Below are 27,353 nucleotides of genomic sequence, written 5' to 3'. Positions count from 1 at the left end.
ATGTCATCCTCCACTTTTACTTTCACTCATCAAAAATGTTCAATCATTTGTCAAATCTTGTCATATCTCTACCACATCTCCCCCCCTTTTCTCCAATTACAATTTCAGGCCCTCATCATCTCTTGTCTGGACTTCTTTAGTAGTTTTCTAACTGGTCTCCCGGCATCTAGCCTCTCATCACTCCAGTCTATCTTCCACACTTGGTTTTTCCTAAGCCCCAGGTCTGCCCTTGTTGTGGTTCTTCAGTCATATTTCAGTCATGTCCAACTCTTCATGATTCCAATAGGGGATTTCTTGGCAAAGATACTGGAGTGATTTGCCATTTCATTCTCCAGCTCATCTGACAGATGAGGAAATTGAGATAAAGAGGGTAAATTGATTTGCTCAACGTCACTCAGCTAGTAAGTGTCTGAGGGCAGATTCCAGCTCAGGAAGATGAGTCAAGTTCAGGGCTCTGTGCACTGTACCACCTAGTTGCCCTCAAGCCCAGTTTATAACCCTTCTACTCCATAAACTCCATTAGGCTCCCTATTACATCTAGAATTCAATATAAACTCCTTTGTTCAGCATTTAAAGCCCTTCATAACCTCATCTCAACCTATCTTTCCAGCTTCCTTATCCATCCCCACCCCCCACACACATATACTCTGGAGTCCAGCTTACCCAACCTTCTTACTACTGCTCATGCACAATATTTCACAGGTCACCATGCCATTACACTGTCTGTTCTCCATCCCTGGAGCACTCTCTGTCTTCACTTCTACCCCCTTGAATCCCTAGTACCCTTCAAGAGTCTCCTTAAACTGTTACCTTCTACATTATCTACCACCCTTCCACCTACTAGAGTTTTTGCTACCAAAACTATTTTATAGTTGTGTGTCTTTTCTATAGGCATACAGGGCACATTGTGTCTCACATGACAAAATAGAAACTTCTTAAGTGTAGAGACCATTTCAATTTCATCCTAGTGCATTGCTGGACACATAGTAGGCAACTTTAATAAATGTTTGTAATTGGGTTGATTATATAATCAACTCCACTTGACACCCAATCTGGAAAAGTTCAGTCCGTGTCAAAATCCAGCTAGCGTATTGGAGATGAGGAATATCAGAATATCAGATCATGTCTATTCTCTCTCCCTCTCCCTTTCCCTCTCCAGCTCTTTCTCTGGCTCACACGAGGTAGGGAGATCAGGAACTAGTGGCAGCAGAAGGGAAAAGGAAATGGGCGGATCTTGGGGGGGCCGTCCACGGATCCCAGAGGCGGGCCATAGGATCTCGTGTCTTGCTGGGGAACACCGGGAAGGGAGGAACACTTGGGACATCTAGGGGCTTCCTCAGCTTGAGGTGCAAGACGGAGGAGGGATGATCGGTCCGAGGTGAGGTGGCGAAGCGGATCGGTGCTGGACAGTGCATGAGCTCACTCCGGGCAGTGAGTGGCCGGGAGAAGGACCCAATTTTCGGTCTTCTGTGGGGGCAGGGTCAGCGCCAGGGAGGAAGGGCACTGGCGAGCCACGTGTGACCAGGTTAGCCAGAGGGGAAGTTCCCCACGGCCTCTCCTGGGCTGGTGGGTACTCAACAGGAGCCGAGGTGGTGAGGGGTCTTGGTGCCCCCAGGAAAATTTAACCCTAAATCCACTGGGTCTCAGAAGCTAAGCAGGGTCTGGTCTGCTTAGTACTTGGATGGGAGCCCCGGCTGGGAATACCGGGTGCTGTAGGCTTTTCCCTTTTCCTCCGATCACACCTGGGGTGGGGTCCGGAGACTGAGAGACTCGCGGGAAGTGGAGGGGAATCTGCTCCCAGGCCGCCTCCCCTTTCACTCCAAGTGGCGAACCTGGGAGGGCTGGGGGGACCCGGGTGCCCCGGAGCGGTGTTAGGGAAGGTCGGTAGAAGTAGGAAGGTAGGAAGTCGTCCCAGGGCGTTGCTCTGGCCATCTCCAGAGACAGGGATGGATGCGCTAACCGCGAGAGACAAAGTCCGAAAGCAGTGGAAGTGGTGGGAAATGAGGAGGAAAGCTGTGCTGAGCCCCCTCCTTACATAGAGCCTGGAGACCATGGCCCTCCCATCCAGGCCAGAAAACCACAGGACAACAGTGACTTCAATCCTAGAAGGAGGTTTGCTTGTGCTTGGAGAAATTTTCCAGAACAATTTCTTTTTCTAGCCCTCAGAGAGGGAAGGAGCTGGAGCTAGGGGTGGGGAAACTGCAGCCTCCAGGTCAGCTCTGGCCCTCTAGGTCCTCAGGTGGGGCCTCTAGTCAAAGGATACACTGCAGGCAGGCACGTACCCACACACCCCTCATTTTGCTCCCTAAATCTCACATTTCTGTAATGATAGCATGTTTCATCATCAGTCCTAGAATCATGAATGGTTATTTTATTTTATGTTCTTGTTACTCAATAAATTCTTCTCCAGGTTCTGCCCTTTCATTCACTATCATTTTATAAATTCCTCAAAACTGCTCATTTTAATCATCGATGCAGTACTATCAATTGTTGTTCCAGTTATAATTCCTTTGCTCTCCATCCATTCATATACATCTTTCTGTGTTTCTGAAGTCATCTTTCCTCATTTCCATCCAATAATTTGGGGTGTTCAGAGAGTGGCCCCTCTGGTGTGAGGGCTTCCTGAGCCCTTCTCAGGGCTGCTCATCCACCTTTGGTGTCTGCTTGGGGCTCAACTCTCCCCTGTGGCTCCAGGAAGCTGTAGCATGTGAAGCTGCCATACCCCAGTAACACTGTCTAGGCAGACAGGCTAAACCAAGTTGAGGGTAACAGAGAGGTCTCAGACTGATTGGGGAGTTAGGGAGATGTCTGGCATGGGAAGACGTCCCTCCATCTGAACAGAGGGACTTCCAATAAATGAAGGAATCAAAGGGTTCTTTGTCCTCCTCTGATCATTACCCAATTTGGTCAGCATGGGAGAAGGAGACTATTGATCTTGGGTGGACCGTTCAGGGTCTCTGACCCTAATGTAAGCACCACCCTAATTACTAGAGGAAATGAGTCTTTCCTGGGCTGATCAAAAGAGAGCACTAGGACTGCACATTGTTTTAAAATAGTTAAATGATGCTGAGTGAAGTGAGCAGAACCAGGAGAATATTATACACAACAATAGCCACAGTCTGGGAGGACTGTAGACTTAGCCCTTCTCAGCAATGCAAGGACCTAAAACATTTCCAAAGGACTCATGATGTAAAATGCCATCCACATCCAGAGAAAGAACTATGGAGTCGGAATGCAGAATGAAGCAGACTATTTTCGTTTTTGTTATGTTTTGCTGTATTTTGTTTTGTTTTTCTCATGGTTTCTCCCATTTGTTATAATTCTTCCATGCAACATGAGTGGTGTGTAAGTGTATTTAATAGGAATGTATGTGTAGAGGCCACATAAAATTGCATGCCATCTTGGGAAGAGAGGGGGAAAGAAAGGGGACAGAATTTAAACTATGGAACTGATTGTTGAATACCCTACCCTAAGCTGAGTTCTAAAACTGAGCAGATGAACTGGGGACAAGGGGGAGGATAGGGACAAGGTCTCTGGGGAGAAGAAGAAGAGTTCCAGGGGCAGGGAGATTGAGGGAGAGCCCAATGTCGTAGCAGTTAATAGGATGTCCCTGCCTCCTGGTGGATTCCTGGGCTGGATGTATAACATAGGCTGGGCTCAGAGGAGATAGCATGCACTATTTAGTTTGGAGTATGACTGAATAAGTGGGATAGATTTTTGTGTATGCAAATGAAGGGAGCACCTGTTCAGAAGACTGTATGTTACTGTCCTAGGAAGACTAGTTGGAAGGAGGAGAAAAGGCCATCACAGGAAAAGTACTGAGGTTTCCCAGAGCACACAGCCTAGAGCAATGTTTGAATTCATGCATCAGAGATTCCTGGTCCTATTCCTCCTTCTCGGGGTTCTGCTGTATTTTCCCTGTCACGTCAGAGGTAAGTGGTCATCCCCAACTGGTCCTGGCCTTACTCGGGGTCTCTGACATGGAATTCATGAAATTGGGGGTAGCAGAATGGAAAGTGGATAGGGAAAGAGGAAGGGAAGGGAGGGGAGAGAGAAAAGACCCAGGACTTGGAAATAGCTTGGACAGCAAGGGAGAAAGAAGGGACATCATGAAGGGTACAAGGTGAGAAAGCTGCTGGGCACCTTCCCTGTCCTCACTGATAAGGGCTCAACTCCAGAGGTCTGAGGACCAAAGAGCTGAGGATAGCTAGAGGAGATCAGGTGAGACAAGGCACTGCTCCACTGACCTATGTCACCTGCACTGCTTAACAGAACTGTACTTCCACTGGAGATGCCTTCTCAGTATACATTTCACAAACACCAGACTTAAGCTCTTTTGAAGCCCCACTTATCAGGAAAGTCTGGGCTGGGCCAGCCCAAGAGAGAGCCATGGCCTTTCAATGTGCCAGCATCTGGCAACTTTCCTCCCTTTATTAATGTGGCTCATCAGCCATACCAAAGTGAAGAATCTCTGAGACTGCCTTGGACCTGCAGGCTTGGAAGCTGATTTAATAATAAGGATTGAGGGAAAGGGGCCTGCTAAGGATGAAGGAGTGGAAAGAAGCTTAGGTTTGAGAGATGGAGGTCACCTTAGAAGCCACTGAGTCCAACCCAGATTTGATAAGAAATTCTGCCATTATAAAACTGACCAGTATTCATCCAGTCTTTGTTTCAAGGCCTAAAGTGAGAAGGACCCCCCCTCCTGCCTCCTGAGATGACCCATTCTACAACTAGGTAGCCCTGATGGTTAGGATATTATTTTTTCTCTACATAAAACCTGCATTTGGTCTTCCACCCATCTCTCCATCACTCTTAGTTCAGGGCTCTAGGGTCAAAAATAATAAGTTCTTCCTATACATTATAACCTAGAGAATTCTATGTCAATAAAGATAAATTTGTGTACTATCCAATGTATCCTTAATATATATATAAACATGTGTGTATGTATAGAGTGTCCCCAAGAAAGCACTAATGGCATATTGGAGGTAGATAGGTAGATAGAGAGATAGATAGATAGATAGATAGATAGATAGATAGATAGATAGATAGATAGATAGATAGATGGATAGATAGATAGACAGATATCTATGTCTATGAGTATGTATTTAAAATATATGTGTATTAATCAAACACATACACATATATATGTATACACCTATATGTTGATATCAAGTAATCTAAACTGAAAGAAAAACAATTACATGGCGAGGGTGCCAAGCCATTGGTTGATACTTTGTGGTTGCAGTCCTGAGTTACTGGGCAGGATGATGGTGTCTGTGAGAGAAATAGTAAACTTTAAGGAAAGAGAAAGCTGGAATAGGCTGGTAATTAGCCTTCTCTTGGGCTTACTGAGTTTGAGAAAGAGAAAAGACCATTCAGGCCTTCTCCAAACCTACATTTCCTTTCTCCATACTTGGTAGGTAAAGTCTCATTTGTTCCTCTGCCCTCCCCAGGCAGGACTGCAATTGGCACAGGTACTTTCCTACCTACAGGTAAGGGGTTCTGCCTAAACAGAATGTGAGGAGATTCTATCTTCTTCTAGACAGGCACAAACGTAGAAACTGAGATATGAAAAACTGAAAAAGGAACTCAACTAAGAGTCTTAGGGCTTGAATTCAAATCCTGCCTGCACTGCTTATAGGCTGTATGAGCTTTGGGGCAAGTTCCTCAGGCTTCCATTTCCTCCTCTGTAAAATGAGAGGACTGAACTCGGCCTCTATTATCCCTTCCGGGTATACATGAATGACCCCATTACCAGACCCTTTAAGCCAACATTTTTCCTTTGCTAAGGTATTAGGCCAGCTTAACCTATCCTATCATGTCAATTTAACTCTACTTCTGAAACAAGCATTTCCTTAGTTTTCTGCCTATGTACGGGAACAGTGCTAAAAGCTTACAAATAGTATCTCACTTGAAACTGCCCACAACCCTGTGAAATAAATGCTCTTATCATCCCCATTTTACAGCTGAGGAAACAGAGGTAGATAGAGGTTACTCTGTGACTTAGCCAGTGTCATACAAGTGGCCAAAGCTAGATTTGACCTATGGTCTTCCTAAATCTCTATCCACCTAGGTAGAGTTATGTTGTCTGTTTGACCCTGAATAAGTCACCTAACCTCCCAGGGTCCCCATGTCCAAGAAATGCTCCTCTACCTTATCCTAAGCTTGACATCCTAGACCTGGAGATGGAAGGGACCTTAGGGGTCATCTAGCTCACTTGCCTCATGTTAAAAATAAGAAACAGGAGCCCTAGAAAGGGAAAGTGACTTCTCTACAGTCACAGAGTAAGGAAAGAGCAGAGCTAGAATTACAACATGGTCCTACAAAAGATCTCATGTTACCATCACCACCATTCCACTGAGATTAGTGTTCCTGATTCCCTGGTACCAAACCCATGCTCTGACTCCAATTCCACTCCATTTTCTAAAACACCATAATACCCACCCCAGGAGCTGACTGGAAAAAAAAAGTAAGCATTCAGATGGGGAAGCTGGGTGGCACCAGAGTACACAGAGTACTGGGCCTGAAGCCAGGGAGATTCATCTTCCAGAGTTCAAATCTGTCCTCAGACACTTAGCTTTATGACCCTGGCAAGTCACTTAACACTCTTTGCCTCAGTTTCCTCAACTTTAAAATGAACTGGAGGAGGAAACAGCAAATCACTCCAGTATCTCTGCCAAGAAAACTCCAAATGGAGTCACAAAGAGTCAAACAGAACCCACAACTGAACAAGAACAGAGGATTCAGATAGATGCAGGCAAGGTGTGCTGTTTGGCCTGAGTCAAGACACCAAAATGGGAAATGGAAGGAAGACTTATGGGATAAGCTGATAGTCATTTGTCTGGAATGAGAAATGCATAAAGGGGAAGAAAGAATGTGAGAGGCTGAAAATGGAAGAGACTGTGGAGGCTCAGAGTTTGTATTCTCATCCTGGAAACAATAGAACCTCCTCCCCCACCTCCCCATGGATATTTTTGAGTGAGGGAGGGAATGGGCCTGGCTGTGCCTTCATTACTTTGTCAGCTTTGGGAAGGATGAACTGGGGAAGGAAGAGAGAACAGAAACAGGGAGATGGAATGAGAGGATGTGAAATAGTCCAGGTGAGAGATGGTGAGAGCCTGACCAAGGGAGGCCATGTGAGCAGAAGGAATGGATCATATAGGAGAGGGGCTGAAGAGGGAGGAGAGACAAGACTTGGACATCAATGGGCCATGGAGAGCAGGGGAGGGAATGTCAAGGCTGAATCCAAGGCTCCAGATCCGGGGACTAGGCTCATGGAGGGGCTATCAACAGAAAGAGGAAGGTCTGGAGAAGGGTCAGTTTTGGAAAGGAAGACAAGGACTTTTATTTTACAGTGAGTTGGAGATGTCTGTGGTACATGCAGGTCCTTCCTCAGCACCTTTCTACCTTTTTGATTCCCTCAGGTAAGTGAGGCTCACCTTTCCTGTGCCCTTATGAATCTTATTTTCATCCTGTCACAGGCAACTGCATCTCAGAAGGAGTGACCTCTCTGAACAGGACCCAAGGAGAGCATGTTCTGATCCACCTGGACCAAAATATAACAAAGGAGACCGAGCTTAAACTGTATTTGCTATCTAAGCATCTGCTCCTACTCACCTTCTCTCCAGGGGAGAGCAGGACAACCAGGATCATTCCCAGGAAAGAATATGAAGGGAAGTTGTCCGTCCCTGATGATAAGACTCTGATGTTAATGAATGTGACCTCTGAAGACAGTGGATGTTATGAAATTGACATCAGATCAGCCTCAGGAAAGATGCATATTCAGAAGTTCAATTTAACTGTCTTTGGTAAATGAAGCACTTGCCCCCTTTTGGATCCCACCCTGCTCTCACACTTGGACACTCTGAAAAGCTTCCTTCTACTCTCCCACCTTCAGACCTTTCCAAAACCTTTCTTCCCCTACCACTTTGCATCTTAGAAAGGGAAAGGGAGGCAGTACTGCTCTTTCCTTAGGTGAGGGAAAGTAGAGGGCAGGAAACTAAGGCTAGAAGGCCTGTCCCTAGATCACATAACCATGGGTCAACCCAAGGGAATGAAGAGGACTGACTGAACTACAGACCTATCTTTCCTGGAGACCAACATGAAAGCTCCTGAGCTTGTCACTCACTCAGGAAGGACTCTTCCTCTTCCCTCCTCCTGAAATGTCCCTGCACTGAAGAGCAGTCCCTGAAGGCTGAATGTGCCCCGGAAATAGTGAAGCAGGAAGGAGGTCTCCTTCTGGGTGTGTCTATTCTGATGAGGGAGGATGTGGTGTAGGGGGTGAGGAGGTGTACTAGAGGAAGAGGACTGGTGCACCCTGGAGGAGAAGGCTTTCTGAGGGGAAAATGGGGGAGAATTCAAGGAACTTAGTAATGACTCATGCTCCAGAAGAAAGATCCTCCAGATACTGCCTATTGTCACATTTTATTCATAGTTTATCCTCTCATTTCTGTATCTCTGCCTTCTGTTCAAATCATGTAGGTCCTTTTCTCTCCTTATCACCCTTTTTCCATATCCCCACCCCCTGTCCTCGTGGGTGGGGGTTATCTAATACAAACCATTAATTTATATAAATGTGTGTGTTCATGTATGTATATATGTATAAGGGGTCCCCAAAACAGCACCAATGGCATCTTGGAGATAGATATACATGTATATCTATGAGTGTGTTTAAAATATATGTTATATATACACACACAAACATACCTACATGCATATATATGTTAAAATAAGGAAATTTAACGTGAGAGAAAAATTATTAGATGAGTGGGGCACAAGCTGAAACAGGAAGAGTTAAAGATAATTCTGTGCTTTCAGTCCTGAGTTACTAGGCAGGATGTTGGGATCTTTGGCAGAAAAAGCAAAGTTTGGGGAAGGAAAAGGTTGAGAAGGGCTGGTAATTAGCCTTCTCTTGGGCATGTTGCTTTTGAAAAAGAGGAAGGCAGTCTAGGCCTTCTCCAAACCTACATTTCTTTTTTTCATCCTTGGTAAGTAAAGTCTCATTTGTTCCTCTCTCAGGCTCAGGCATATCTGCCAATGTCACAGATACTTACATCCAGGCAGATAAAAGTTCTACCCATTTTACAGTTGCGGAAACAGAGACAGATAGAGATTAAGTGACTTAGCCAGGTCAGATACCCAGGAAGTATCCAAAGCAAGATTTGAGCTCTGGTCTTCCTGACTGTCCTCTCAGAGCTACATTGTCTGTGAGACCCTGAACAAGTCCCTTAACTTCCCAGTGTTCTCTTCTACCTATCTCCTCCCAGGAAATGCTCCTCTGCCCTGTCCTAGGCTTCTGCCTGGGATCCCAGACCTGGAGATGAAATGGACTTTACTTGCCTCATTTTAGAAATCAGAAAGGGGAGACTGATTCCAGTTCCACTCCATTTTCTAATACACCAGATCTCCCACCACATGAGCCCAGACTTGAAGGAAAGCAGGCATTCAGATAGGGCCGCTAGGTGGCGCCATAGTGCACAGCTGAAACCTGACTCAGACCCTTGCTAGCTGAGTGACCCTGGGAAGAAACTGGAGTGGAATTAGAACCTGTTTGTATACTCAGCCTAGAGGACACAAAAGCTCCCCACCCCCACCTCCATCCCCACCCTGCCTCTCAGGTATGTTTTTGAGCCAGAGAGGGAATGGGCCAGGCTGTGTCTTGATTATTTTATTGGCTCTGGGGAGAATGGACTGGAGAAAGGGGAACAGAAGCACAGAGATTGAGAGGCTAAAAATAGTCCAGATGAGAGGTGGTAAGATCCTGGCCAAGGGAGGCCATGCGAGTAGAAGGAATGAATTATACATGAGAGGGTCTCAAGAGGGAGGAGAGATAAGACTTGGGGCCTCATGGGGCATGTAGAACAGGGGAGGGAATGTCAGGGCCGAATTCACAGCCCTAGACCTGGGGACTGGGCTCATGAAGGGGCCTGAAAAAGAAGGCGGGAGGTCTGGAAAAGGGTCAGGTTTGGAAAGACCAGGATGTTTATTTTACAGTGCATCTGAGATCCCTGTGGTACATGTAGGTCCTTCCCTAAGACCCTTCTGCCTTTCTGGTTCCCTCAGGTAATTGAGGCCCACCTTTCCTGTGCCCTTATGAGTCTTATTTTCATCCTGTTACAGGCAACTGTATTTCAAAAATGGTATCCTCTTTCAACAGGACTGTGAGGTTCTGTCCTGTCTAGACTGAAAAATAACAAAGGAGACTCAGCTGGTTAAATGGTATTCAGTATCTAAGAACCTACACCTACTCTTCTCTCCAAGGGAGAGCTGGCCAAGCTGGATCCTTCCCCTCGTGGTCTGCCCCTCATGGTAAGTCTCTGAAATTAATAAATCTAAGCTCACATCAGATTCGTCTCAAAAACTGTCTCTGGTGAATGAGCCACTTGCCCCCTTTTGGACCCCACTCTGCGCTCACACAGTTGGACACTTTTAAAAGCTTTCTTCCACCCTCCCACCTTCAGACCTTTCCAAAACCTGTCTTCCCCTCCCACTTTGCCCCTTAGAAAGGGAAGGAGGGGTAGAGCTGCCCTTTCCCTACAGAAAGGAAAGTAGAAGATAAAAAACTGAGGCTGAAAGGCCTGTCCCAAAGGAATGAAGACTGAATTACAGACCTAACTTCCTTGGAGAACCAAGTGAACTTGTCAGTGACTCAGTCCTTCCTCAGCCTCCCCCTGGGAATCTCTGGACTGAAGAGCAATCCCTGAAGGCTGAATGTGCCCCTGAAATAGTGAAGCAGGAACAAGGTCTCCTTCTGGGTGTGTCCATTCTGATGAGAGGGAGAGGAGATGTGAGGTAGGGGGTAAGGAGGTGCACTAGAGGAAGAGGTTCCACTTCAGAGCTGAGTTCTTATCTGTAACCCCTGCTACTTCCCATCCCACCAGCAAGAGGCTCTTCTCTCTGTGTTAAGAAGTGAAAGGAATCTAGGTATAGCGAATAAAAGAGAGACTTGGAGTTAGGAAAACCTGGATTGAAATCTCCAACGCCCACCTATACCACCCTGAACAAGCCTCTTAACCTCTGCGAGTCTCCCTTTCCTCACCTGTAAAATGATCATAATAATGCCCATAAACTTACCCCTGTGGGGTTGGGATGATGTCTAAATGAGATCGTGTCTGCAGAGGTCTTTGTAAACTTTTAGAGTGTTGTATTAACGATAGTTTATTTTTTGTTAACAATAACATATTGATAGGTAGATTTTGGAATTTGAATTTCTCAAGTTACTCTGACTATTCTCATATACTTAACCATTTTCTAAATTTTTAAGTAGTTGTTTTTTAAAATGCCTCATCAAAGTGTTAGGCACACACCACAAAGTGGCCTCGTAACAAGGCATACGTAGTAGATTGGGAATGAATGAATGAATGAATGAATGAATGAATGAATGAATGAAAAATTTTTATTAGGTTCTTGCTATGTGCCAAGATATAATCTTTAAGAAAGAAAGAAACCTAGCTAATGACCCCAGGTTGCCTAGGTAGGTTTCAGTCATCAGAACTTGCCTTCCTTTGGCAACCTGGGGTAAAGGCATGATACCCAATGAGGGTTTTCCCCTCACAGTTTGATATATCTATTCACCTGTTTATTTATTTATTTATTAAAGGAGCCATTCCTCAATTTACCTCTTAAACAGGCCTATTTTCCCAGTGTGCATTGCCTCACTCAAAGTGAGACCTCAGAAAGACCTTAGCTAAAAAAGGTCAAGTCCCCACTGCATCCTGGGCCATCTCCAGTCATCCTCGTATATATCTGGCCACTGAATTCAGATGGTTCTAGAGGAGAAAGTGAGGCTGGTAACTTTGTACAGGCTTCCCTCACTCAGATCCAGTTTAATTACAAGTTATATCATCATCTCCCAGATGTCATGGTTCTCTTCAAGAAAATGAAGGATAGACCACAAGCCAGACTTAGTGTAGATACCTCAGAACTCCTGAGCTCAAGCAATCCACTTGCTCAGCCCCTTCACTACCTGGGATTATGAGCAGGCACCAATACACTGGTCAGATCCCATTTTTGACGGAAGAGGAAATGGAGGCCAAGAAAACTTGCAATGTTCATACAGTTGTAAGTGGTGGTAAATTTTCTGCCAAAAATCCAGTTTTCTTCACATGATACCATGGTATCTCCTACAGGCCTAGATAAAATATCCTACTAGGTCTATCCTGACTTTGGTGAAGACTGGAACAGGAGGTCAGGTTGTTGGATTTCTTCCTTTGCTGGATCCTTAGAGCCCTTGGTAAGGCCCTTCTGTCCTGCTTCTAGAAAGTAGGTAGTTCAAAACAACCTTTAAAAAAATAAAGTCACTTAAATAAGTGGAGAAATAATAATTGTCCATGGAAAGACCATGGCAATGGAATAAGTGTTAATATTGACTATTTTTTTTTTTTTGCTACACTAGACAACAAAATAATTATTTTGTAAAGTTAGAGAAAAAATACCAAAATTCCTCTAGAGAAGGTGTCCAACTTGGGGCCATTAACCCTCCTGAGTAAATAAAAATACTATAAAACACAGATAATGTTAATATGTTGTTTTCTAAATCAATATTGTGATTCTTGTGTAGAGTTTAGCGGTACCACTTCTATCTGAGTTTGGTAGCTCTGACCTAGAAGAACAAAAGATCAGGGATATCAAGGGTAAAAATGAAAGAGAGTCAAAAGGAAGGAGGCCTTACCAGTACTAGATCTCACTCTGTACTATAAAGCAATAATCATCAAAATGGTGTGATATTGCTTAAAAAATAGAGGCCAATCCGTGGAACGGATTAAGTCTATAACATATAGAAGGAAATAGCAGCCAAGTGTTTGATAAACGCAAAGTCTCCATGGACTGGGTAGGGTCTGAATATTGGACAAAACACTTCTGGGAAAACTGGAAGACTGTTTGGCAAAAAGTTAGGTATAGATATCTTATGCAATATAAAAAGATAAACTCCAAATTTGTATATGACATAGACATTATAGGCCACATCATATAAAAATCAGAGGAGAAAATATGAACATAACTTTTACAAGGATGGATAAAGGCTCCTTGGGCTGGAGTTCCCTATTGCTTTACTTGTCAGATAAAGAGCATTCAGCTCTCCATTCCCATCCTCCCAGGAATTTTGAGCTGCATGTACTAGAGAGTGCATAAAAAGTTTTAAGTTAACAACACAGGGTACAGAAACCTAGAAACTGGGGCACAGGGACCCCCTAAGAAAATCAGGCACAGAGGTCCACAGAGCACAGAGACTCTGAAATCTGAGTACGGGGACCCCCCCCAAAAAAAGCAGATGAAGGAGCCCACCTACCAACCTCCACCAACATACCCTGGGGGAGGGAAAGGAACAACACAGGATAAATCAGGATGTGGGAGGAACATCACTGGTTAAAAAGTTTGCTCAGACAGAGCAAGGTGCCTTTTCTTTAAGTTTTAGAGACCAAATTTCTTAGCTTGTTTTTTTCAGAAATCCCCTTCACAAATCAATTTTCTGGATTATATTGGAGTTAGGATGTGTTGCAATGAAACACTAGGAGCTTTTCCTTAAGATCTCCTCCCTGAACTTCCTTCCTAGCAGCCTCCAAGCAACTTCTTGCAGCTTGTCCCAGTGTTCTGGGATGGGGAGAGAAAAAAAATGTGACCGACAAAGCACAAGGGCGTCCACAGTCTGACTGACCACCCAGAGGTCAGTGGAGCTTCAGACACCACTGGCAATATCTGAGCACTCCAGAGGTCTCACTTCTAGGGAGAAAGTGGTAGCAGAAAAGTCTGCAGAAGATAACAAAGAAAACGGTGCTTGCTTCTTATCCCAGTAGGTAGGAGAAGACCATTGAAGTCCAATTAATATTTGGATTCCCTGAATGGGCCACCAAAATGATGAGGTTTAGCTTGCTAGAGCTGGTTCAGGTGTGAATGAATTCACTTAGACCTTCTCTATAGCCATGGGGAGCTTTATTGATGCAAAAATGGTGGGCTAGCCTGGAAGAAGGACTAGCAATTTACAGAAGGACAGGGGCTTGTTTTTACAAGAACAGGATAAGGGGGACAGGGGAAGTTTTATGATCCAGGATGAAGGAGACAAGGAATTCTAGGATCCAGAACAAGGGAGAAGTTTTATGCTTTTTCAAGATAAAAGTAAGAGACTCCAGGACATCCTCAAGCTCAGGAAGGACCTCACAAGGTACTGAAAAAGCAACCCTTAATATTAATCTTTAGGGCATCTTTGTATCCACATCACCTATCAACTCTAATTCTATGACCCCATGACTAATTAACATTTAGCCTGAAGAATACAAAACTCAGGGAGGTCGTAACAGGAACTATACTAGAGCCTGGCAGGGCATAGTTTGAAAGGAAGAAACAGAAGAGGAAAGAAAGGCTTTGTCTCAGCTTCACTACAAATAGGAACTGAGAACTGATTGGACAATGCAGCATCTTGGTGAATGAAGAGCTGGCTGGGCATGTCTGCATTGCCCAGAGAGCCAATACAACGGCTTTTGCTCTATGTCAGGTTCTGCTATATGAGAGAAAACTCTTGTTGATATGAGAGAGAACCAAGGATGGGCCAAGTTATTCCACAGCTCTGAAAATCTCTCTTTAACAAGCCATTTTTGTATTACAATTTGTGACATTCTCAAAATGACAAGCAAAATTCCACAAGACACTTAGGATGATCAGGGTAAAGAGTATAACATTTTGTCCTGTGAAACTGAAAATTATAACTCCACATTCTTGGAGAATCATTTTCCTAAAACTATTCAGTCCCTCTTTAACCCACTTTTCTTTTTCAGTTTTGTTGCTCTGTTTTATTTTTACATTACATTTATATATTATTCCCTTTCCATGAGATCCCTTGAAACAAATTTTAAAAGTTACATGAAACTAATGCCACATTGACTTCATCTGAAAGTGCCGGAATATTTCATATCTTCTACAAATGATCCATAGCATATGAATAAACATACACATCTTTCTTTCTTTAGTTAACAGAAATCAATTTTCCTTCTCACCCCATTAGAAGAAAAACATATTTCTTGGAACAAATATGTATAGTTAATCAACACATTCCCTCCATTGTTTTACACATACATACACACACACACACACACACACACACACACACACACACACACACACACACACACACACCCCTCATTCTACACCCTGGAAGAGTGAGGCTGAGGACTTCATGCTTCACTTAAATTCAGTTACAACATGAATCAAGACCAACCCTTGATGTCATTGATCCTCTTCAAAAGGAAGGACAAACAACATTCCATCACATTCAAATAACACTTTTTCAGCCATTTCTGATTATTGAGCATCCTTTTTTTTTGTGTTGACCACTTTTCCCCAAGGATTCTTTTTTCCATCTGATCCAAATCAATAAATTCAATAAATATTCAATAAATAAAATTCAATAAATTCAATAAATAAAATAATCCAAAGTCTCTTTCTCTTCCTCTGATCACCACCCAATTTAGAACAGGAAAAGAGAATATCGCTCTTGGGTGGCTCATTCAACGTCCCTTGCCTTAATCCAGTCACCACCCTAATTACTAGGGATGAAGCTTTCCAGGACTGATCAAAAGAGAGAGGAGTGGTATTGTGCATTGTTTCAAAATGGTTAAAGACCTATAAAGTTGCTCTTCCCTATCATTATTCATGACACCAGCATTCAATCTAATCATCCAGGTTTAACTCTTGCTGTCATCATTCATTCCTCTTTCTCAGTAACCCCATATACCCAATCAGTCCTCTATTCTTGTCATCTCTTTCTCCACATCTCCTGCTAATGGTATTCCTTTGTCTCCACTCAATGACCACTCTAGTTCAGGCTCTCACCTATTCACACCTGAACACTGCTTTCCTGTTCTTATTCCTGCCTCAAGTTTCTCCCCATTCTAAGCCATCCTCACACAGCTGCCAGTGATCATCTCAAAGTATAAATCTGATCATATGACACTACCCTGACCTCTGGTCCCACTTAGTAGACTTCATCAGCTCCTTGTTACCTCTCCTTTGAGGAGGCATGTAAAGCTCTTCCCAACTTGGCCTTTTCCCATCTTTTCAATCTTTTTACATATTACTCCTATAAACTCTACAATCCAGGAATAAAGGCCTGCTCTCTTTGAACATGAAATTCCAGTTCTTGTCTCCATTTCTTTTCACTGGGGTTTTCCATGTCAGGAATGTGCTTCCTCCTGGCTTTTCTGGCTTTCTTAAAGACACCTCAAATGCCACCTGTCATAGGAGGCCTTTCCCAGTTCCCTCAGCTGCTAATGCCTTTCCTTTCAGGTTGCTTTCCATCTACCATACTGATGGCAAGTTCTTCAATTTAAAAAGGCTACAAGCCAGGACCAAAGAGGAGGGAGTACTGGTGCATGACTTTCTCTTTGCAGATGATTGTGTACACAATTTAGCCTCTAAAGCTGAGATGCAACAAAGTATGAATCAATTCTCGCTGTCTGGGCTAATTTTGGCCTAATAATTAACACCAAGAAAACACAGGTGCTCCATCAGCCACCACCACACCATCCATACATGGAACCATCAATTACAACAAATTGAGAAGTTTTGAATGTTATGGATAAGTTCACTTATCTTGCTAGTGTACTTTCCAAGGATGTACACATTGACAATGAGGTTGATGCACGCATTGCCAGAGCTAGCTCAGTGTTTGGGAGAGAAGAGGTATTAGACTGATTGCCAAACTGAAGGTCTACAGAGCCTTTGTGCTGACCTCATTGTTGTATGCCTGTGAAACATGGACAGCCTGCCAGTGCCATGCCAAGAAACTGAACTGCTTCCATTTGAACTGTCTTAGGAAGATTCTGAGGATCACCTGGCAGGATAAAGTACCAAATACTGAAGTCCTTGCTTGAGCTGAACTGTCAAGCATTCAAACTATTCTTTGGAGAACGCAACTCCAATGGGCTGGCCATGTTGTTCGAATGCAAAATGTACATATACCAAAAAAACCATTTTATGGAGAACTGACATGAGGCGAGTGATCACATGGTGGTCAGAAGAAACGATTCAAAGACACTCTTAAGGTTTCTCTCAAGAACTTTGGATTTGACTGTGCACCATGGAAGACACTGGTATAGGACCACTCAGTATGGCATGCCCATATCAGAAAGGATACTGTGCTCTATGAGCTAAGCAGAACTGAGACTGCACAAAGTAAATGTAGGATGCACAAATTTGGAGTACCCACCCCAAATATTCACATCGACTATCTGTGCCCAATTTGTGGTAGAGCATTCTGAGCTCGTATTGGTCTGATCAGCCAGTCAGACACACTGAAACTTCACTTTATCATGGTGATGTCATTTTGGTCCTCTTTGAAAACAAAAGACAATAACCAACCTACACCTTCCATCTACAGTGAATACTGTATGTACTTTGTATTACATGTATATACTTGGTTATACATGTTGTCTTCCCCAATAGAATGTAACTCCTTGTGAACTAGAACTGTTTTTGCTTTTCCTTTTATCACAATTGCTTAACATAGATCCTTGTATATAGTAATCATTTGACAAATGCTTATAAGATGATTGATTGGTAGTAGAAAGAATTCTCACTGAGGTATAAGTGATCTCTATGGTCTCTACCAACCATTCCAATTGTGAGATTCTGTATAAGGTCTTTGAATGACTAAATGAAAAAAGTTTTATCTAGTACCTATGTGCTACACATTATGCTTAGCACTGATGATACATATACAAAAGTGAGAGCAGAGCCAAGATGGTGGAGTTGGGAGCACTCTCCCCACAAAACCAGCCAAATACCTGTAAAAAAATGACTCTAAACACATTCTGGAGCTGAAGAACCCACAGAATGATAAAGTGAAGCCCAAGATATCCTGGAAGGTTGCTGGGGAGTATCTATCAGGCCAGGCAGGGAACAGAGCACAGTGCAACATGGGCCATGCCAGCACAGATGGGGGAATGAATCTCAGGTACTTATGGTGGTTTCCAGACTTCATGACCCCAAAACATCAAGGACAAATTGGAAGGTCAGTGGAAAAAGCCTGTGGGAGTAGAGTGGTGGGGCCCCAGGTTGGAGGAAGGGGTGGTGGAGTACACTAAGTAGGATCCCATGGCAGCAGCAGCAGCAGCAGCATAAGCAGCAGCCACTGTTTCTGCAGCTTTAGGCCCACAGATTGTGCCAAGATTAATTGACTGACATTACACCCCCAATGCCCACTGGAAGCAGAGCAACCTTGACAAAGCACTCTAAAGTCAAGTAAACAGATGGGGAAATGAGCAAAAACCAAAAAAAGAATCAGACTATAGAATCTCACTTTGGTGACAAGGAAGACCAAAACATGAAAACAAGACAACAAAGTCAAAGCTTCTCCATCCAAAGCCTCCAAGAAAAATATGAATTGGTCTCAAGTCATGGGAGAGCTCAAAAAGGATTTTGAAAATCAAGTAAGAGAAGTAGAGGAAAGATTGGGAAGAGAAATGAAAGTGATGCAAGAAAATCATGAAAAGAGAGTCAACTTCTTGCTAAAGGAGACCCAAAAAAATACTGAAGAAAATTACACTTTAAAAAATAGACTAACCCAAATGGCAAAAGAAATCCAAAATAGCCACTTTCTGTTGTGCCCCTTCACCTAGTAGCCACTTTCTATTGTGCCCCTTTGCCTGGCAGCTGCTTGGGCCCCCCTCTCTGTTGTACCTCTTTGCCTGGCAGCTATTTGGGCCCCCCTCTCTGTTGTGCCCCCTTGCCCAGCAGCACCTAGGAACCCCAGTCAAAACTGTTCTGTGAAAAATGTGTGCTATTGGAACCGCAAGGCTGTACTGGGAAGTGCTGAGATGTTTAAAAGGCACATGCACCTTTGTTTGGGGCTGCCTCCTCTGAGGACAGCCGCCGGCTAATAAAGACACTCCCAAATTCTCAATTGACTCTTGCCTGTGCTTGTCTTGGTCCATCCATTTCAGCTACTAGGCCCAACCCTGCCTAGAAACTCAACAGACATTTCTCAACCCAGGGGCTCCAGGGGGAGGGAGGGGAAATAATGTCCACTTCAGGGTCCTGAGAGAGCTTGACAAAGGCCTTTATGTAGGGTATTTCTATCCATTTTTCCTTTTGTTGACAATATAATTCTAACTGTAAAAGAGTATTACATTGTAAGGTTGCAAAAATGGGCCATACTTCCTGGACCTCCATGTGATACTGAGGCCAAACTGCCAAACTGTAAAAGAATACCAACTTTTTCTTTTTAAGTTCTTAAGAGAGGCTAATTTTTTTCCAATTTTGTAAGAGACAACCCAAAGGCGAATTTTGGGGGATTGAAGAGGATTGACCCATTACAGGCATTGGACTGGAAATCCCTCCCTCTGTAAAAGAGGATGTGGGAGTAAGCCTTGAAAAAAAAAAGAAAAAAATACAAGAGAAAAGAGGTAACTGCTGTTTCCCTAATTCCCTAGCCCTGAGGGAATTCAGAGAGTTGGGCATATACTTCCTGATAGGGTGTCTGTCATTGTCTATGCTTTGGAGGGTGTGCCCAGATCCATGGCCTCAAACACAGCCACTGGACCAAAAATCTGAGTTCAGGATAGCCTTCTAGCTGCCTGACCTACTGAGACCTGGGCTCAGATCTGAAAACTGCTTCCAAGGTGCTTGGAAAGCGAGAAGGGGATAGGAAGAGGGGAGAGGTTTATATAACTTCCAGTCTTGTCAGAAGAACTTGAGATTAATAGTTATTCCTGGGCAGGGAGCCAAAATGTTGAGGTTTAGGGGTGCTGGGAACCCCAAAATATCGACACAAATACCTGCTCAAATGAATTTGACTAAAGACTTCTTAAAGCCAAAGAAAAACAAAGTTTATTAAAGACTGGCCACATTGAGTTGACTCTTAAGGAGCCTAAGCATTTGTTAATGTTTGTATTCACAAGGGGACCAGATGAAATTTCAGCTAGACAGAATCTGAGCTGGATTGAATCTGAGCACCTTCATGGAGGCCAGATGGAACTTATATACAGAAAAGTCTGTGGCAAAGATCTACAAGGGGTGATTTCTGCTTCTGGAAGCCAAGATGGCAGAGTGATCAGTAATTGCTATCTCCCTCCACTTGTTGACCTTGATGAGCCCAGAGAATATCTCCCCAGGAAAAACCCTGGAACAGTGGGAGCAGCAGAAGGGGTAAATAAACTCTCAGCCCATGAGGCTAGAAAGATCGCTAAGGAAGGTTCCTCTTGCTGTGTCTGAAGGGGACCCATGCAGGATCAGAGCTGTCCCAGACAGCCCCACCTCAACAAACTGGGAAAAGATCCCAAACCCCAAGGGGGGATGAAGCCAGCAACTGCCAACACCAGGACCCCAGGCATGCCTCAACACCCCAGTAGAATCGGGAAGATGCTGGCACAGACAACTGAGCTTGCTATGCTCTAGCTCAGCAGAGGAACCTCCAGCATCCAGACCACACACACACACACACACACACACACACACACACACACACATACACACACACACTTAATGAGCTAACTCCAGGGTAACTGCAGGGAAAACCCAAAAAGACCTCACTTGACCTTTGCTTCCAACACCAGCCAGCTCAGCACCAGGTAAGCTGCAGCATTTTAGTTTCTAGCTGAAAGGACCACAGGACACAACACACAAAGCCTCAAGTTTTAGGCACAAGAACTGTGGGACAGAGTTCCCTGTGCCACAGATGCAGAGATCTACTTTATAAACCAAGAAAAGGGTTATTATTATGAGTAAGAAACAAAGCAGAAAAGAAAAGACTATAGAATCTTTCTATGGGAACAAGGACCAAAACACAAATACCAAAGAGGTCAGCAATGAGACTGTACTCCCATCTGAAACTTCAGAAGGGAATATGAACTGGTCTGAAGCACAAAGAGCATTCTTGGAAGAGCTCAAGAAGGATTTTAAAAACCAAATTAGGGAAACAGAAGAAAAACTGAACAATGGTTTTAAAAATAAGAAAAAAGAATTCAGTGAAGAGAACAGCTCCTTAAAAAGGAAAATTGGACAAATGGAAAAGGAAGTACAAAACCTAACTGATGAAAAAGATCTAAAGGTGTTCTAGTGGTCTGGGAGGAGGGTCTAAGGAGGATCTTGATGGGACTGGGGTAACTAGGAATGTAATTCAGGGTGGGAAACAGTTGGAGGCATTTGGGAGGTATCAGACAATGCAGGGCTTGAGTGGGAAGTAGGTGGGGCAATCAAGAGATAACAGACAATGGAAGGCCAGGTTAGGCCAAGAGCAACAGATTTGAGTATGAATGGTGAGATTAAGCAGGAAGTTTCTAGGGGAGTTCAAGGAGGGTTCCCCATCACTTGTTTGCCTAACCTCCTTGCCAGGTGTGTGTTTTCCAGAGTGCAAGCCATCAACATCCAGATGACAACTCAGGCTATGTACCCTTTGAACAGGACCCACAGAGGCAGGGACAGCTCTATGCTCTTTGTCAGCAAGAAGCAGTTTCAAAAGCTGAGACCTTCGCCCTTTACCCCAAAAGAATTTGAGTCTCATCTGCTTAAGGGAGGAATGATGGGGTTCAGAGTCTGGGAACCTCCCTGAACTCCCTTTGAATCTTCCCACTTAACCTGGCCTTTCATACTCAAATCTGTTGCCCTTGGCCTAGCCTGGCCTCCATTGTCTATTCCCTCTGGATTGCCCCACCTACTTCCCACCCAAACCCTCCATTGTCTGATATCTCCTGATTGCCTCTAGCTGTTTCCAACCCTTGACAAGTCACCCCAGTCCCATTGAAGCTCTCCTTGGACTTCTCCTCAAGACCCTCCCTAAACCCCTCCTCCCATTACCCTAGATTACCTGACCACCCCCAGATCCCTCATACAGTCTTTTTCCATATTTAAATGAAGGCACTCAGATTCAATCCAGCTCAGACTCTGTCTAGCTGAGATTCTATCTGGCCTGCTTGTTTATACAAACATTCAAATGCTTAGGCTCCTTAAGAGTCAACCCAATGTGGCACAGGGAACCTGGTTTGGCATCAGCCTGGGCCAGCTCCACAGAGACACTGGATGTGTTCACCTCCCTATAGTAAACCAGAATTTCAACATCCCTATCAAACTGATGCCATTCAGCCAAGGAAACCTGGGCCACTAACGTGTCATCTTTCAAATATTGCAGGGGACTCAGAGGACAGTTGAACTGGACCTTCTCAATGCCATTGGGAGAGCAGATCAATGTCACAAAGATATTCCATGGTGAAACAATTCTCAGTACTTCAAGCTTGCTAATTTCCCACTAAAGTGAAAGAAGCATCAGTTTAGGTTTCTGGAACTAAAAATCTTGTGGAAGTGAATGCTGAAAGCTAAAAATCAATTAAATTAAATTTTTTTGAAAAGATTTTTAAAAAGAATGCTTATCACAAAACAAGAAAAACTTCAAAAGGATGGATGTGAATTTGATAAGATTACAGGATTATGGGTTAGCCCAAATGGATTTATAGTATTCCCTAAGAACTTCTTCCTCCCTATGATGGAATACCTTCATTCATTCAGTCACTGGGGACCTGACCAGCTAGTGGATCTAGCTCAAAGACAGTGGTGAGGGAGTTTTCAGAGAGCCACTGTCACCATCTATGAGATGTGTCCCACCTGCCCCAAACACAATGCATCCAAGTCTCTGAAGCCTGCTCATGGCCAATTTCCTCTCCCAGACAGGAGCAGTCAAAAAAAGTTAATGGGATACTTAAAATCTTCCTTGCTAAATTCTCTGAGGAGTTAGGTATTCCCCAGCCCAAAGCCCTTCTTTTAGCCCTGTCAAACCTTATGTCCAGACCACTTGGTTCCCATAAGTTCAGTCTTTTTGAGATAGTAACACAAGGCCCAATTCCATTATACCTGTGGGTGAGAAGCATAGCAGCCAAAGTCTCCCTCCCACAATGTTGCATTGGTTGGCTCAGAAAATATCAGAGACTTAATAACTTGTCTCACTATCCCATTCTTTAGAAACTCCAACAGAAACTCAGCCCCTGATCCACCCTGGTGACTAGGCTTATTGGAAATCCCAATTCCAAAATCACTCCTTGGAGCCTTGGTGGAGAGATCCCTTTGAAGTCTTGCTCACTACCCCCACTGCACCAAACTCCAGAAGTGGAGTCCTGGATCCACCTGTCACACCTCAAAAGGGCAGTACTGTTCACCTGGATTACAGAACCCAAAGGTGACCTGACCCTAAAGATTAAACAGGGTCCAAAGCAACCAACATCTGAGGTGGACAGCTGTTCCCAAGCCCCCCAGAATGAGAAGAAGATGACAACTGATGCAGACCACCAACCCAAGAACCTGCACGTGGCCTGAGGTTTGCAATTACTCCCTCTATGAACTAAGCCTTTTTCTCCTTGCTCCTGTCCTCTCAATCTCTTAATGTTCATGGAAGGAGCAGGTTTTTTTTCTTTCACTTTTATGTTGTACTTATCTTCTTACATTGCAATTAATGAAAATTTTTCTATTTTAGGTAAAAATTCTTGGGACTGTAATTTGTCTTGAACTTTGATTTCAAGGATAGTTGTCTGAATAGTCACAAAGTCAACAATAGAAAATGTCAGTGTAAGGACTGCTAACATTCATGTCTGCTCCTGGGAAAACTTGTGAGGAGGATTTAGGGCACAGCCTCGATAGGACTGTGAGAGATGATCTCAGAGGATCTCTGTCAGGAGTGAAGCCTCTTCAAAGGGTCAATTGTTTCTTGTCTTGTTGAAACATTTGCAGCAGGTTGACCTCATAGAAGAAATGTTTCAGCATAGTCTGTACTTTCCCAGACTACTCCCTATATTTTCCCAAGATTACCCCCTTTACTTTCCCAGAGTGCTCTCTGTATTTTCCCAGATTTCCCCCCCCCCACCTGTTTTTAGCCACATAGCTGCGAGGAATAATACCTCTCCCCCCATCTCCTCCTTTTTTTTTAGGGCTAATGTGTGAAAATTGTCTTTGTTCTCTGTTGCTGGGGTAGATTGCCAAGAATAGATTGTACTATCAGGGCTTGCACCAATGAGCCCTGAGGAAGGGGGCTAGGGAGGAGGGGATTACATTTAGGGACTATATACTCTGCTGAGCTAAACACAGCTCTGCTCTCTTCAGTTGGTGCCATCTTTCGGGCACTCTGAGGGAGCCCTTTCTCGAGAAAGTGAATAAGCAATCTATTCTTTTTGCTAATATCTCTGAGTCCCTGATTCATTGATAAGGGTCTCTGTACCCCACCCAGGACCCTTCCAACTTTATTTCCCCCTTGTGTTATTTCCTTTCTTGAAAAGGGAAATTCCCATCTGGTTAATTCTGTGCCTTGCTTTAACACTATCTAGCTACATTATTTGTTGTCAGATGTGACACACCTGGAATCAAACAGAGTTAAAGGAGTTTTTCCCTTGTGATATAATAACTATGTCCCTCCCTTTTTTCCCCCTTTTTTACCAAATTTCTATAATCAAGGAATTTTTCAAAATTATGTTTCAAATAAATGTTCTTCATCAGCCTTCAAGGGTCATTCTGATCTTTTTGGATGAAAGGAGAGAATGAGAAAGGAATTTATAATTTTCTTATTAATCAATAAGATATGTGTAATGAATATACTAATAATTTAATTTTCTCAAGAGGTACCTCTCTGGCTTGGGAGTCAGGGCTCACAAGGTAATTTATTTTTTTCTTTTTTTTTTAAGTTTAATTTTATTATTATTATTTTTTAATATTTTACAATCACTGCCATAAAATTAAGACTTTATCCCCCCCACACCTACCTCCCACTACCTCCCTCCCTCCCCACGACAGCATACAATTCTGTATAGATTCTACATATACTTTCCTATTGAGTAAGTTTTCACTACAGTCATGCTATGTAGTTGACCTAAAATAAATGGAAGAAATCATATAACAAAACATGATACACAAAAACACACACACAAACATGATCTGCTACATTTTGCGAATGACTTCCATATTTCTTTCTCTGAGTGTGGAAGGCATTTTGCCTTAGAAAACCACCATTGGGATTTTTTTTTTTTAATAAGTCCTTGCATTATTACGAAATTCCAAGTCTACCAGAAAAAACTCTCACACACCATGGTCATTGCTGTGCACAAAGTTCTCCTGGTTCTGCTCCTTTCACTCAGCATCAGATCATATAAGTCCTTCCAGGCCTCTCTGAAGTCTTCTTGTTCATCATTTCTTATGGCACAATAGTACTCCATTACATTCATATACCATAATTTATTCAGCCATTCCCCAATTGATGGGCATCCCCTTGACTTCCAGTTTTTGGCAACTACAAAGAGTGCTGCTATAAATATTTTTGTACATGTGGGACCCTTTCCCATTTTTATGATCTCTTGGGGATACAGTCCTAGTAGCGATATTGCTGGGTCAAAGGATATGCACATTTTTGTAGCCCTTTGGGCATAGTTCCAAATTGCTCTCCAGAATGGTTGGATGAGCTCACAGCTCCAGCAGCAATGAATTAGTGTTCCAACTCTCCCACATCCTCTCCAGCATTTATCATTTTCTTGTTCTGTCATGTTTGCCAATTTTATAGGTATGATGTGGTACCTCAGAGTTGTTTTGATTTGCATCTCTCTAATCAATAGTGATTTAGAGCATTTTTTCATATGATTATAGATAGCTTTAATTTCTTCCTCTGAAAATTGTCTGTTCATATCCTTTGACCATTTATCAATTGGGGAATTCACAAGGCAATTTAAACTGATTAATCAAAACTGACTTTCACAATCACTGGACCTCATATTTTTAAGTGAAGGAAATCAAAGACTGAAGAACCTGTTCCCATCACAGAACTCTGATTCTGCATTTTAGGGAAGGTGGTCACAACCCCCAAAGACTTGACTCCAGAATTGTTGCATTGTGGGACTTAGGGGCTTCTCATGGGAAACCACTGAATTATTGTTTATAATCCTCCTTCCCCACTTGTGATTTAAGTAAATAACCTGTGCTTTTGCTTCAACTAAGAGAACATTCCTCACCCTGCAATTGGTTAATTAAACTACTGATGACTGGCATTCCTGTCCCTGGGCCTGCTTTGTGCTGCTCCAAGCATTTTCAGGTTAAACACTGGCTAGATAAAAATGCTGTTAACACTACTAACATAGGTGATAACAATTGTTTACCAAATTATACAATATAAGAAAATTTAGAAATACACGAATGCCAAAAATAAAATCATTTTTAAAAACTGACATTAATTTAGTTGGATGTGCTTCTAAATTACCTTACGCCGAAAATTATTCATCTCATCACCATTGGCATCGTATGCTGATCTCATCTAAAAACTCATGATAAGTTGCCAAGTACAAAGCCATTACATCTAATTAAAGATATGATAAATTCCTTAATGCTGATAATCATTTAATAATCTCAATAAATGCTAGAGCCTGAACTAATCAATCAGAAGAGCCTGGATTAACAACTTCTTTGTTCTCTGAGTAAACTCAGAGAATACATCTTCCTGTGTCAACAAGGCCAGATGGGGCTGACTTCACAGCCTTTTCCTCTGTTTATGGCGATTAAGGATGAAACCCTTAAACAAAGAGATTATCTTGAATAATGGGACTTTTTCTTAGCTTAATATTTTGTGGACATAAGATATATTTTGGCATGTTAATGGTAAAGAAAACAGATATCCTGGATCATAATTTCAATTGACACTTTGTCAACTCTCTTATTGTATTTGCCACCTATTCAGTTAAGAAAATTCCTTTCTCATAATAAGGTTAAATATATATGAAGATCATAAATTTGAGTGACACAGACATGCTGAGTTGGGATTTGTTCTAAGACATATTTAAGCCTAGTTATTCTTTATCAGTCAGTCAGAACTTATGTGTTGGTTCCTGGTATGTACAAGTTCACAAGCTTCAGTTAGCTTTAAGGGAATAAACATGAGTTTACATATCACCTACACTGTTTGCCTCCTTTAACCAAACTTTCAGGTTTACAATGCCAGATAGCAATTATCTTTCTGTGTTAGGTAGTAATCTACCATAATAATCCTAATAGAGAGCGCATTCTCAGATCCAGTTCTTATTTCCTTCAGGACAGATTTTGACTTAAACCAAATCAAAACTGGATTTATAATCACTAATGGTAACATTTTTATTTTTAAAGCCTGATGTTCTTAGCATTTTAAAGGAAACATTATGTTATCCATAAATTCATATATTTCCACTTTTTTTTTTTATATACAAGTGATGACAATTTCCAGGTCCAAATAACTTTTTTCTCTATTTTCTTAAAGAACTGGAGTCCTCTGGTCTCCTTTACCTTTGAGACTTATCAGATAAAGAGTTGCCCTAAGCATTCTAGCTCCCCATTCCATCCTCCTGGGAGTTATAAACTAGGAAAGGCACATAAAGTTTTAC

General features: G+C 42.9%; 3 long non-coding RNA genes across 12 annotated transcripts in view; 1 reads left to right on the top strand and 2 right to left on the bottom strand.

Moving 5' to 3' along the window:
- The window catches only part of LOC140528965 (uncharacterized), a 30,746-nt gene extending 23,220 nt beyond the window's left edge, over positions 1 to 7,526 (bottom strand). Inside the window, exon 1 of the long non-coding RNA XR_011975373.1 lies at positions 7,440 to 7,526. This is a non-coding gene — a long non-coding RNA (uncharacterized lncRNA). The remainder of the gene's footprint in view (positions 1 to 7,439) is intronic.
- The window catches only part of LOC140528962 (uncharacterized), a 145,647-nt gene that overhangs the window by 99,541 nt on the left and 18,753 nt on the right, over positions 1 to 27,353 (bottom strand). The window lies entirely within an intron of this gene.
- Positions 1,242 to 24,706, top strand: LOC140528963 (uncharacterized). 5 transcript variants are annotated; one of them, XR_011975367.1, is made up of 4 exons: positions 1,242 to 1,378; positions 3,774 to 3,932; positions 7,482 to 10,308; positions 22,115 to 24,706. It is a non-coding gene; the product is annotated as an uncharacterized lncRNA (long non-coding RNA). The 5 variants fall into 5 exon arrangements; XR_011975365.1 differs by lacking the exon at positions 22,115 to 24,706 and adding an exon at positions 16,276 to 18,892 and having other exon boundaries at positions 1,245 to 1,378; XR_011975368.1 differs by lacking the exon at positions 22,115 to 24,706 and having other exon boundaries at positions 1,252 to 1,378; positions 7,482 to 7,808; positions 10,157 to 18,892.

This window comes from Notamacropus eugenii, chromosome 2, assembly GCF_028372415.1.
Source record: "Notamacropus eugenii isolate mMacEug1 chromosome 2, mMacEug1.pri_v2, whole genome shotgun sequence".
NCBI classification, from domain to species: Eukaryota; Metazoa; Chordata; class Mammalia; order Diprotodontia; family Macropodidae; genus Notamacropus; species Notamacropus eugenii.
Note: the sequence above shows the minus strand (reverse complement) of the source record. Positions and strands in the feature narration are given on the sequence as shown.